The following is a 14354-nucleotide window of genomic DNA, read 5'->3' on the forward strand; positions in this document are numbered from 1 at the left end:
TTAGAGCTACAGGATGCAAATTTCTGCTTTAAAAAGCTAGACTTTGCTTGCCTAACTGACTGCGTGTATTGGTTCCTGACTTCCCTGAACATTTGCATATCGCGGGGACTATTCGATGTTATTGCAGTCCGCCACAGGATGTTTTTGTGCTGTTCAAGGGCAGTCAGGTCTGGAGTGAACCAAGGGCTGTATCTGTTCTTAGTTCTGCATTTTTTTGAAAGGGGCATGGTGAGGAAAGCACTTTTAAAGAACGACCAGGCATCCTCAACTGACGGGATGAGGTCAATATCCTTCCAGGATACCCGGGCCAGGTCGATTAGAAAAGCCTGCTCGCAGAAGCGTTTTAGGGAGCGTTTGACAGTGATGAGGGGTGGTTGTTTGACCACGGACCCATAGCGGATACAGGCAATGAGGCAGTGATAGCTGAGATCCTAATTGAAAACAGCAGAGGTGTATATGCCTTAGATAGCCCTTTTGTTCCACACCCCACACATGTGGTACCCTCACCTGGCTTAACTGGTGCCTCTAGAGACAAAACTTCTCTCATTGTCACTCAATGCCTAGGTTTACCTCCACTGTACTCACATCCTACCTTACCCTTGTCTGTACATTATGCCTTGAATCTATTCTTCCACGCCCAGAAATCTGCTCCATTTACTCTCTGTTCCGAACACAATAGACATCCAGTTCTTATTGCCTTTAGCCGTACCCTTATCCTACTCCTCCTCTGTTCCTCTGGTGATGTAGAGGTTAACCCAGGCCCTGCAGCCCCCAGCACCACTCCCATTCCCCAGGCGCTCTCATTTGTTGACCTCTGTAACCATAAAAGCCTTGGTTTCATGCATGTTAACATTAGAAGCCTCCTCCCTAAGTTTGCTTTATTCACTGCTGTCATGACTTTACCCTCTTTGGGTACAGCGAGCACCATCCCCCTCTTTCTGTCTCCTACAACCAGGCTGCTGTGGTCAGAGAGGTCGTAAATTCCTGGAGGAGATTATCTCCTCATGGCCACAGTATAGAGAGAGAGTGAGTTTTCTTAGAGAGAACAAAGGAATTACTTCCACCTCACAGAACTTGAGGTCCGAACAACATTTATGTTCTGGAGAATGTATAAAAGATCGGTGAAGAATCCAGCTACGAACTGGTCCGTTTGGTACAATTTTGTGAAACTCATGGGAGACAATACGGCCACATTACCATAACGCTGTTTACACAATAGCCTCAGATATGAGGCTTACATCTAATTGTTGTATAAAATGAATGAGTGAGGGTGATACTATTTGTGAAATTGTGTAATGTAATTTTGGACTGTTTAATGAAGGAAACTCCAATTCCCTTTGGAGTTTAACTAAATCAGAGGACCGCCCATGAGCACAGTTAGGACCTGGCGTCATGAGACAGCCTTTTTCTGCTCTTCGGAATAAAACCCCCACCCGGGTTTTCTATCACCAGACCAGCTTACCTCGATAACGAGAGGGCCAAGGTTTGAGTAGATGGCTGAATCTTTTAACCATACCACGTGGTTAAACTCTTAGACTATCGATACCGACAGAATAAGAACAAGTCTTTGATATTAATTACTAGTCTGCAGCTAGGAATTCGGTATCATTGAACGCGAAGATCGACAACCACCAAAACATCTATTCTATAACGACATGAATGAATGTCACTCTGAACTATCCATTCTAAACACAACAGAGAGAGAGGGCGGACAGACTCTCCAACAGAAAATAACTTTTCAACAGAGATCCCGACGACACACTGAGCGTAAATATATTGATTGATTGCAATTATTCCCAAATGAGTGAGCGTTCATGTGCAAAGGATTAGCGTTTTTTCAATTGTTATAATTATCAACTGTGTGTGTTGTCTTATCTCAGTCGACCCCCACTTCCCTTTTGTACAGTAAATAAATGTTAGTAAATAAATTATTTTAAGACAATTGATGTATGGATGACTCCTAGTGAAGACTGGGTTCGTGCAGATAACCAATAATTTACGACGTTTGGAATGAGATTGACGTGAGGTAAATAATAATTCATTAATTCGAAGACTAATTGATCAGATATTAAAACATCTGAAAGTTATATTAGGAAAATTTTAACTTTGTAATCTGAATATTTTCCTTGGTGCCCCGACTTCCTAGTTAATTACAGTTACATGATTAATCAGTTTAATCGCGTAATAATAATTACAGAGAGTTATTTGATAAATAAGTCTTCAGTTTTAATGATGCCAAAGACACGACACTGCTTTAGCACACTCAGCCAACCTGGATGTCCTAGCCGTGTCTGAATCCTGGTGGCCGTGTCTGAATCCTGGTGGCCGTGTCTGAATCCTGGTGGCCGTGTCTGAATCCTGGTGGCCGTGTCTGAATCCTGGTGGCCGTGTCTGAATCCTGGTGGCCGTGTCTGAATCCTGGTGGCCGTGTCTGAATCCTGGTGGCCGTGTCTGAATCCTGGTGGCCGTGTCTGAATCCTGGTGGCCGTGTCTGAATCCTGGTGGCCGTGTCTGAATCCTGGTGGCCTCCTTTTTGGTGGCCTTCCTAAGAAGGCCACCAAAAATCCAGAAATTTCCATCCCCAACTGCTATATTTTCCGACAAGATAGAACTGCGAAAGGGGGCGGAGTTAGTCTGCAGAGTTCTGTCATTCTATCCAGGTCTGTGCTCAAACAATTCGAGCTTCTACTTTAAAAAATCCACCTTTCCAGAAACAAGTCTCTCACTGTTACCACTTGTTATAGACCCCCCTCAGCCCCCAGCTGTGCCCTGGACACCATATGTGAATTGATTGCCCCCTATCTATCTTCAGAGTTTGTACTGTTAGGTGACCTAAACTGGGATATGCTTAACACCCCGGCCGTCCTACAATCTAAGCGATTTCCCAAGAAGTGGGAACTCTTTGCTTATCCAAGATACAGTGGAAATGGGTTCATGTTGCACATTCTAAGGCTTCCACTAGATGTCAACAGTCTTTAGAACCTTGTTTGATGCTTCTACTGTGAAGTGGGGGCGAATGAGAGGAGATTGAGTAAGGTCTCTCCCAGAGTGCCACGAGCTGACCATGCGCTGACCATGCGCGTTCATGTGAGAGTTAGCTGCGTTCCATCGCGCATTTCTGAAGACAAAGGAATTCTCCGGTTGGAACATTATTGAAGATTTATGTTAAAAACATCCTAAAGATTGATTCTATACATCGTTTGACATGTTTCTACGGACTGTAACGGAAATTTTGGACTTTTCGTCCGTACTTTCCACTGGACTTGAACGCGCATCGTGAGTTTAGATTGTGTACTGAACGCGCGGACAACAAGGAGGAATTTGGACATAAATGATGGACATTATCGAACAAAACAGACATTTATTGTGGAACTGGGATTCCTGGGAGTGCATTCTGATGAAGATCATCAAAGGTAAGTGAATATTTAGAATGCTATTTCTGACTTATGTTGACTCCAACATGGCGGATATCTCTTTGGGTTGATTTGTCGTCTGAGCGCCGTACTCAGATTATTGCATGGTTTGCTTTTTCCATAAAGTTTTTTTTAAATCTGACACAGCGGTTGCATTAAGGAGAAGTGGATCTAAAATTCCATGTATAACACTTGTATTTTCAGCAACATTTATGATGACTATTTCTGTAAATTGATGTGGCTCTCTGCAAAATATCCGGATGTTTTGGAACTACTGAACATAACGCGCCAATGTAAACTGAGACTTTTGGATATAAATATGAACTTAACCGAAAAAAACATTAATGTATTGTGTAACATGAAGTCCTATGAGTGTCATCTGATGAAGATCATCAAAGGTTAGTGATTAATGTGATCTATTTTTCTGCTTTTTGTGACTCCTCTCTTTGGCTGGAAAAATGGCTGTGTTTTTCTGTGAATAGGCACTCACCTAACATAATCATTAGGCTTTACGACGAAAGCAAACCAATTTGAAATCGGACACTGTGGCTGGATTTACAACAAGTGTATCTTTAAAATGGTGTAAAATACATGTATGTTTAAAGAATTTTAATTATGGGATTTCTGTTGTTTTGAATTTGGCGCCCTCATGGGTGTTGACGAGGTGAGACGCTACCGTCCCACATACCCTGGAGAGGTTAATGGGTCCGTGGTCAAACGACCACCCCTCATCACTGTCAAACGCTTCCTAAAACACTTCAATGAGCAGGCCTTTCTAATTGACCTGGCCCGGGTATCCTGGAAGTATATTGACCTCATCCCGTCAGTAGAGGATGCCTGGTTGCTCTTTAAAAGTGCTTTCCTCATCATCTTAGATAAGCATGTCCCGTTCAAAAAATGGAGAACAAAGAACAGATATATCCCCTGGTTCACCCCAGACTTGACAGCCCTTGACCAGCACAAAATCATCCTGTGGCATTCTGCATTAGCATCGAATTGCCCCCGCGATATGCAACTCTTCAGGGAAGTCAGGAACCAATATACACAGTCAGCTAGGAAAGCTAAGGCTAGCTTTTAAAACAGAAATTTGCATCCTGTAGCACTAATTCCAAAAAGTTTTGGGACACTGTAAAGTCCATGGAGAATAAGAGCACCTCCTCCCAGCTGCCCACTGCACTGAGGCTAGGAAACACTGTCACCACCGATAAATCTACGATAATCGATCATTTCAATGAGCATTTTTTCACGGCTGACCATGTTTTCCACCTGTCTACCCTACCCCGGCCATCAGCTCTGCACCCCCTTACGTAACTTGCCCAAGCCTCCCCCCCCCCCCCCCGGCCTCTCCTTCACCCAAATCCAGACAGCTAATGTTTTGAAAGGTCTGCAAAATCTGGATCCCTACAAATCAGCTGGGCTAGACAATCTGGACCCTCTCTTTCAAAATGTATCCGCAGAAACTATTGCAACCCCTATTACTAGGCTTTTCAACCTCTTTCGTATTGTCTAAGATCCCAAAAGATTGGAAAGCTGCCGCGGTCATCCCCCTCTTCAGAGGGGGAGACACTCTCGACCAAAACTGCTACTGACCTATATCTATCCAACCCTGCCTTCCTAAGGTCCTTGAAAGCCAAGTTAACAAACAGATCACCGACCATTTCGAATCCCACAATACCTTCTCCACTATGCAATCTGGTTTCCGAGCTGGGTGCACCTCAGCCACACTCAAGGTCCTAAACGATATCATAATCGCCATCGATAAAAGACAGTACTGTGCAGCCATCTTCATCGACCTGCACAAAGGCTTTTGACTCTGTCAATCACTGTATTCTTATCGGCAGACTCAATAGCCTTGGTTTCTCTAACGACTCGCTTGGTTCAGTGTGTCAAATCGGAGGGCCTGTTGTTCGGACCTCTGGCAGTCTCTATGGGGGTGCCACAGTGTTCAATTCTCGGGCCGACTCTTTTCTCTGTACAGTTGTGTTCAAAAGTTTTGAGAATGACACAAATATTAATTTTCATATAGTATGCTGCCTCAGTGACTTTAGATAATTGTCAGATTTTACAATGGAATACTGAAGTATAATTACAAGCATTTCATAAGTGTCAAAGGCTTTTATTGACATTTACATGAAGTTAATGCAAAGAGTCAGTATTTGCAGTGTTGACCCTTTTAAAGACCTCTGCAATCCGCCCTGGCATGCTGTCAATTAACTTCTGGGCCACATCCTGACTGATGGCAGCCAATTCTTGCATAATCAATGCTTGGAGTTTGTCAGAATTTGTGGGGTTTTGTTTGTCCACCCGCCTCTTGAGGATTGACCACAAGTTCTCAATGGGATTAAGGTCTGGGGAGTTTCCTGGCCATGGACCCAAAATATCGATGTTTTGTTCCTCGATCCACTTAGTTATCACTTTTGCCTTATGGCAAGGTGCCCCATCATGCTGGAAAAGGCATTGTTCGTCACCAAACTGTTTGTGATTGTTGGGAGAAGTTGCTCTCGGAGGATGTGTTGGTACCATTGTATATTCATGGCTGTGTTCTTAGGCAAAATTGTGAGTGAGCCCACTCCCTTGGCTGAGAAGGAACCCCACACATGAATGTTCTCAGGATGCTTTACTGTTGGCATGACACAGGACTGATGGTAGCGCTCACCTTGTCTTCTCCGGACAAGCTTTTTTCCGGATGCCCCAAACAATCGGAAAGGGGATTCATCAGAGAAAATGACTTTACCCCAGTCCTCAGCAGTCCAATCCCTGTACCTTTTTCAGAATATCAGTCTGTCCCTGATGTTTTTCCCTGGAGAGAAGTGGCTTCTTTGCTACCCTTCTTGACACCAGGCCATCCTCCAAAAGTCTTAGCCTCACTGTGCGTGCAGATGCACTCACACCTGCCTGCTGCCATTCCTGAGCAAGCTCTGTACTGGTGGTGCCCCGATCCCGCAGCTGAATCAACTTTAGGAGACGGTCTTGGCGCTTACGGGACCTTCTTGGGCGCCCTGAAGCCTTCTTCACAACAATTGAACCGCTCTCCTTGAAGTTCTTGATGATCCGATAAATGGTGGATTTAGGTGCAATCTTACTGGCAGCAATGTCCTTACCTGTGAAGCCCTTTTTGTGCAAAGCAATGATGACGGCACGTGTTTTCTTGCAGGTAACCATGGTTGACAGAGGAGGAAGAATGATTCCAAGCACCAACCTCCTTTTGAAGCTTCCAGTCTGTTATTCGAACTCAATCAGCATGACAGAGTGATCTCCAGCCTTGTCCTCATCAACACTCACACCTGTGTTAACAAGAGAATCACTGACATGATGTCAGCTGGTCCTTTTGTGGCAGGGCTGAAATGCAGTGGAAATGTTTTTTGGGGATTCAGTTAATTTGCATCGTAAAGAGGGACTTTTGGCCACGACTGTATATATCAATAATGTCGCTCTTACTGCTGGTGATTCTCTGATCGACCTCTACGCAGACGACACCATTCTGTATACTTCTGATCCTTCTTTGTACACTGTGTTAACAAACCTCCAAACGAGCTTCAATGCCATACAACACTCCTTCAGTGGCCTCCAACTGCTTTTAAACGCTTGTAAAACGAAATTCATTCAACCGATTGCTGCCCGCCCGTCTAGCATCACTACTCTGGGCGGTTCTGACTTAGAATATGTGGACAACTACAAATACCTAGGTGTCTGGTTAGACTGTAAACTCTCCTTCCAGACTCACATTAAGCCTCCTTCACTCATGCTGCCAAACATACCCTCGTAAAACTGACTATCCTACCAATCTTGGACTTCGGCGATTTCATTTACAAAATAGCCTCCAACCCTCTACTCAGCAAACTGGATGTTGTCTATCAAAGTGCCATACGTTTTGTCACCAAAGCCCCATATACTACCCACCACTGCGACCTGTATGCTCTCGTTGGCTGGCCCTCGCTACAGATTCGTTGCCAAACCCACTGGCTCCAGGTCATCTATAAGTCTTTGCTAGGTAAAGCCCTGCCTTATCTCAGCTCACTGGTCACCTTAGCAACACCCACCCGTAGCACGCGCTCCAGCAGGTATATTTCACTGGTCATCCCCAAAGCCAACACTTCCTTTGGCCACCTTTCCTTCCAGTTCTATGCTGCCAATGACTGGAACGAATTGCAAAAATCACTGAAGCTGGAGACTTATATCTCCCTCTCTACCTTTTAAGCAACAGCTGTCAGAGCAGCTTACCGATCATCAAATCAAATCAAATGTATTTATATAGCCCTTCTTACATCAGCTGATATCTCAAAGTGCTGTACAGAAACCCAGCCTAAAACCCCAAACAGCAAGCAATGCAGGTGTAGAAGCACGGTGGCTAGGAAAAACTCCCATGAAAGGCCAAAACCTAGGAAGAAACCTAGAGAGGAACCAGGCTATGAGGGGTGGCCAGTCCTCTTCTGGCTGTGCCGGATGGAGATTATAACAGGACATGGCCAAGATGTTCAAATGTTCATAGATGACCAGCATGGTCAAATAATAATAATCACAGTAGTTGTCGAGGGTGCAGCAAGTCAGCACCTAAGAAGTAAATGTCAGTTGGCTTTTCATAGCGATCATTAAGAGTATCTCTACCGCTCCTGCGGTCTCTAGAGAGTTGAAAACAGCAGGTCTGGGACAGGTAGCACGTCCGGTGAACAGGTCAGGGTTCCATAGCCGCAGGCAGAACAGTTGAAACTGGAGCAGCAGCACGGCCAGGTGGACTGGGGACAGCAAGGAGTCATCATGCCAGGTAGTCCTGAGGCATGGTCCTAGGGCTCAGGTCCTCCAAGAGAGAGAAAGAGAGAATTAGAGAGAGCATACTTAAATTCACACAGAACACCGGATAAGACAGGAGAAGTACTCCAGATATAACAAACTGACCCTAGCCCCCCGACACATAAAGTACTGCAGCATAAATACTGTAGGCTGAGACAGGATGGGTCAGGAGTCACTGTGGCCCCATCCGATGATACCTCCGGACAGGGCCAAACAAGAAGGATATAACCCCACCCACTTTGCCAAAGCACAGCCCCCACACCACTAGAGGGATACATTCAACCACCAACTTACCATCCTGAGACAAGGCCGAGTATAGCCCATAAAGATCTCCGCCACGGCACAACCCAAGGGGGGGTGCCAACCTAGACAGGAAGATCACGTCAGTGACTCAACCCACTCAAGTGACGCACCCCTCCTAGGGACGGCATGAAAGAGCACCAGTAAGCCAGTGACTCAGCCCCTGTAATAGGGTTAGAGGCAGAGAATTGCTCCAGAGCCTTTCCATTCACCTTCACACTCCTGGGGCAGACTACACTCAATCATATGACCTACTGAAGAGATGAGTCTTCAGTAAAGACTTAAAAGTTGGGACCGAGTCTGCGTCTCTCACATGGGTAGGCAGACCATTCCATAAAAATTGAGCTCTCTAGGAGAAAGCCCTGCCTCCAGCTGTTTGCTTAGAGATTCTAGGGACAATTAGGAGGCCTGCGTCTTGTGACCGTAGCGTACGTGTAGGTATGTACGGCAGGACGAAATCTGAAAGATAGGTAGGAGCAAGCCCATGTAATGCTTTGTAGGTTAGCAGTAAAACCTTGAAATCAGCCCTTGCCTTAACAGGACGCCAGTGTAGGTAGGCTAGCACTGGAGTAATGTGATCAAATGTTTTGGTTCTAGTCAGGATTCTAGCAGCCGTATTTAGCACTAACTGAAGTTTATTTAGTGCTTTATCCGGGTAGCCGGAAAGTAGAGCATTGCAGTAGTCTAACCTAGAAGTAACAAAAGCATGGATTAATTTTTATGCATCATTTTTGGACAGAAAGTTTCTGATTTTTGCAATGTTACGTAGATGGAAAAAAGCTGTCCTTGAAACAGTCTTTATATGTTCGTCAAAAGAGAGATCAGGGTCCAGAGTAACGCCGAGGTCCTTCACAGTTTTATTTGAGACGACTTTACAACCATCAAAATTAATTGTCAGATTCAACAGAAGATCTCTATGTTTCTTGGGACCTAGAACAAGCATCTCTGTTTTGTCCGGGTTTAAAAGTAGAATTTTGGCAGCCATCCACTTCCTCATGTCTGAAACATAGGCTTGTAGCGAGGGCATTTTGGGGCTTCACCATGTTTCATTGAAATGTACAGCTGTGTGTCATCCACATAGCAGTGAAAGTTAACATTATGTTTTCGAATGACATCCCCAAGAGGTAAAATATATAGTGAAAACAGTAGTGGTCCTAAAACGGAACCTTGAGGAACACCGAAATGTACAGTAGATTTATCAGAGGACAAACCATTCACAGAGACAAACTGATATCTTTCTGACAGATAAGATCTAAACCAGGCCAGAACTTGTCCGTGTAGACCAATTTGGGTTTCCAATCTCTCCAAAAGAATGTGGTGATCGATGATATCAAAGGTCTAGAAGCACGAGGACAGATGCAGAGCCTCGGTCTGACGCCATTAAAAGGTAATTTACCACCTTCACAAGTGCAGTCTCAGTGCTATGATGGGGTCTAAAACCAGACTGAAGCATTTCGTATACATTGTTTGTCTTCAGGAAGGCAGTGTTGCTGTGTAACAGCTTTTTCAATTTTTTTTGAGAGGAATGGAAGATTCGATATAGGCCGATTTTTGGTTTTTTATATTTTCTGGGTCAAGGTTTGGCTTTTTCAAGAGAGGCTTTATTACTGCCACTTTTAGTGAGTTTGGTACACATCTGGTGGATAGAGAGCCGTTTATTATGTTCAACATAGGAGGGCCAAGCACAGGAAGCAGCTCTTTCAGTAGTTTAGTTGGAATGTGTCTGTACATAGCCGATCTGTAAATAGCACACCCAACTACCTCATCCCCATATTGTTTTTTATCTTCTTGCTCTTTTGCACACCAGTATCTCTACTTGCACATCATCATCTGCACATCTATCACTCCAGTGTTAATGCTAAATTGTAATTATTTCGCCTCTATGGCCTATTTATTGCCTTACCTCCCTACTCTTCTACATTTTCACACACTGTACATAGATTTTTTCTATTGCGTTATTGAATGTACGTTTGTTTGTAACTCTGTTGTTTTTGTCGCACTGCTTTGCTTTATCTTGCCCAGGTCGCAGTTGTAAATGAAAACTTGTTCTCAACTGGCCTACCTTGTTAAATAATGGTGAAATAAAAATAAATGAAAAGGCACATGGGTGTATGTGAATGTAAAGTGATGTTTTAGGTTGGTAGTTGGATTAGTCAGTTGTACATGATGATGATGATGAATAGGTGGCAACGAAGTTGGAATGAGGCAGTCGTATCTAGAGCATTTTTTAAATGGAAATTTGGTTAAACAATTTTCCAAAATGTATTTGTGGTCAAACACGTTTTAAAGTGAGCAGAGGTTCGGGAGAGAAGTTCTTTCACAAATGTTATGCTTCTGCTCCCAGCCCCCTCTGGACCTCTCCCATTCCTCCACTCACATCAGCACCACCTGGTTGACATCCTGGGGAGAACCCTTTGATAGCTGCATGGGTCTGTCTTTGTGGGGGAGTAGGGCTGGGACATTCCAGTAACTTTCTACAAATGCCCAGGTTTTCCAGAAATCCCAGTTGGAGGATGCCATGAATATTCCAACCACGGTTTTTGGAAAACCTGGGGATTTGGGGAAAGTTACTCTGATTTTTCAACCGCAGGGGTGAGAAAAACTGGAATCTGAGATTGGTTCTGGAGGTGTGTTCTCTTTTTGAATGCCTGGGGCAATGCCTGGGGCAAGTGTGTTTAGGACTCTTGTCGTCGTACTTGAGTTGGAATCTTGCCTGGTGATGTCAAATTGATTTTGTTACTCAAAGTTTGGCCCTTGTTTCTATGAGTTAATGTGATAATCCCAGTGTGGACACTGATGTACTGATCGCAGGCCTGTTCATAAACTCAGTCACAGGCAATAACTCCAACAAACTGAGGCCAGTTGATAAAACAACTGTGTAGAATGTTTTTCTCTTAAATGTGAATTGTGGTGTCTACTGTTGGTATTTTCTCTTAGTTGTGGTTAACTGTAGGCCTTCATTGTAAATAAGAATTTGTTCTTAACGGACTTGCCTAGTCAAATAAAGGTTAAATAAAATAAAAATGTTTTAACTGTTAGCTATATTTGTGGTATTTCACTTAGTGCTGAAGATGTATAACCATGCTGGTGTTTGTTGCTTGGAGACAGGGATTTTTAATGAAATGAATGTTATGTTAACAGCTGCATATGATAGTATCTCAAGTAGCCTACAGTAACTTTACCTCTTCAGTGAGTTACTGCTGCTTGGACCCCGGAGACTACTCCTGGTAGGGACAGCTGCATCTCCTATTGGAAGATGTACAGTGCATACATCTGAATAACAATGAAGCCAGCCAGAGATGTTTTAAGAAATGAAAAAAACAAAGCACTGAACATTTTCAAAAAGATCATTGAAGGATGGCAACTTCATATTTACGACATGTATGCATTACCTCAAGGTGAATATTGTGGCAGGCATACATTTGCATGAATTAGCATGTTTAAGGAGTTCGGGACACTGGCTCCTCGTTATCTACAGACAAAGTCGATAAATCAAAACAAAAGGCGGTCTAGCCGCTTAAAGTGAAGGTGTTTGCCACAGCGACACAGAGTGTGTGTTTGAGTACTGGCAATTGTGTGTGCTTGTTTGCGTGCGTGCGTGCGTGCTTGCTTGCGTGTGTGTGCAGGAGCCGTGCGGATGAGGGTGAAACTGTGCCGCTCCTAATTCAGAAATGCATATTTATAAATTGGTTGGTGCTCTCAGGACTTGGCCTTGGGGGAAATAATTGGTTAGACAGGAGGACGCTCCACTCGCCAGGGAGAGAGGATGAGAGGAAGTCAGCCCTACAGTCATTTAGACTAGAGAGAAAGGATGGGTACAAAACAACACACTGCACTAATATCCATTATTTTACTCGCTTAGTTCAAAGATGTGTCAAGATGGTGTGTATAGTATCGCCTTTCTCTCTTTTGCCCTCTTTTTTATTTCTCTCTCTACCTCTTTGTATTCCTCTTTCTTTGGCTCTCTCTCTCTGAATAAATGAACGAAAATATAAATGCAACATGCAACAATTTAAAAGATTTTACTTATAGTTCATCGAAGGAAATCAGTCAATTGAAATAAATTCATTACGCCCTAATCTATGGTTTTCACATGACTGGGTAAGGGCGCACTGGGGCCCACCCACTGGGGAGCCAGGCCCAGCCAATCAGAATTTGTTTTTCCTGACAAAAGGGCTTTATTACAAACAGAAATACTCCTGAGCACCCCGCCATCCTCATACGATCCCTCCTGTTAGATGGATGGATTATCTTGGCTTGTGATTGGAATCTTTTATGCATATGGAAAATTTTTGGGATAATTTATTTCAGCTCATTAAAAATGTGACCAACACTTTACATGTTGCATTTATGTTTTGTGTGTGTGTGTGTGTGTATATATAGATAGATAGATACCTCTCTCTCTCTCTCTCTCTCTCTCTCTCTCTCTCAGTGCCATGGTGTAACCACAATCAACCTTCCACCGGCTTAAGTGGACTCTAATAAAGTTGCTCTTTGATTCATTAATAATTTAACCTTTTCCTCCTCCTACCTTCATCAGAGTTGGGTTGGGTTGTCAGGGCCGCGGAGCTGACTCCTGCCTTCATCAGAGTTGGGTTGTCAGGGTTGCGGGGCTGACTCCTGCCTTCATCAGAGTTGGGTTGTCAGGGTTGCGGGGCTGACTCCTGCCTTCATCAGAGTTGGGTTGGGTTGTCAGGGCCGCGGGGCTGACTCCTGCCTTCATCAGAGTTGGGTTGTCAGGGTTGCGGGGCTGACTCCTGCCTTCATCAGAGTTGGGTTGTCAGGGTTGCGGGGCTGACTCCTGCCTTCATCAGAGTTGGGTTGGGTTGTCAGGGCCGCGGAGCTGACTCCTGCCTTCATCAGAGTTGGGTTGTCAGGGTTGCGGGGCTGACTCCTGCCTTCATCAGAGTTGGGTTGTCAGGGTTGCGGGGCTGACTCCTGCCTTCATCAGACTTGGGTTGGGTTGTCAGGGCCTCGGGGCTGACTCCTGCCTTCATCAGAGTTGGGTTGGGTTGTCAGGGCCTCGGGGCTGACTCCTGCCTTCATCAGAGTCGGGTTGGGTTGTCAGGGCCTCGGGGCTGACTCCTGCCTTCATCAGGGTTGGGTTGGGTTGGGTTGTCAGGGCCATGGGGCTGACTCCTGCCTTCATCAGAGTTGGGTTGGGTTGTCAGGGCCGTGGGGCTGACTCCTGCCTTCATCAGAGTTGGGTTGGGTTGTCAGGGCCGTGGGGCTGACTCCTGCCTTCATCACAGTTGGGTTGTCAGGGCCGCGGGGCTGACTCCTGCCTTCATCAGAGTTGGGTTGAGTTGTCAGGGCCGTGGGGCTGACTCCTGCCTTCATCAGAGTTGGGTTGGGTTGTCAGGGCCGTGGGGCTGACTCCTGCCTTCATCAGAGTTGGGTTGGGTTGTCAGGGCCTCGGGGCTGACTCCTGCCTTCATCAGAGTTGGGTTGAGTTGTCAGGGCCGTGGGGCTGACTCCTGCCTTCATCAGAGTTGGGTTGGGTTGTCAGGGCCGTGGGGCTGACTCCTGCCTTCATCAGAGTTGGGTTGGGTTGTCAGGGCCGTGGGGCTGACTCCTGCCTTCATCAGAGTTGGGTTGAGTTGTCAGGGCCGTGGGGCTGACTCCTGCCTTCATCAGAGTTGGGTTGGGTTGTCAGGGCCTCGGGGCTGACTCCTGCCTTCATCAGGGTTGGGTTGTCAGGGTTGCGGGGCTGACTCCTGCCTTCATCAGTGTTGGGTTGTCAGGGCCGCGGGGCTGACTCCTGCCTTCATCAGAGTTGGGTTGGGTTGTCAGGGCCGCGGGGCTGACTCCTGCCTTCATCAGAGTTGGGTTGTCAGGGTTGCGGGGCTGACT

General features: G+C 45.4%; 1 pseudogene; it reads left to right on the plus strand.

The window, feature by feature from the left end:
• The first annotated feature begins 1457 nt into the window (after positions 1–1457).
• The window catches only part of LOC139564274 (activating signal cointegrator 1 complex subunit 3-like), a 121701-nt pseudogene continuing 108804 nt past the window's right edge, over positions 1458–14354 (plus strand).

Source organism: Salvelinus alpinus, chromosome 35 (assembly GCF_045679555.1).
Source record: "Salvelinus alpinus chromosome 35, SLU_Salpinus.1, whole genome shotgun sequence".
NCBI classification, from domain to species: Eukaryota; Metazoa; Chordata; class Actinopteri; order Salmoniformes; family Salmonidae; genus Salvelinus; species Salvelinus alpinus.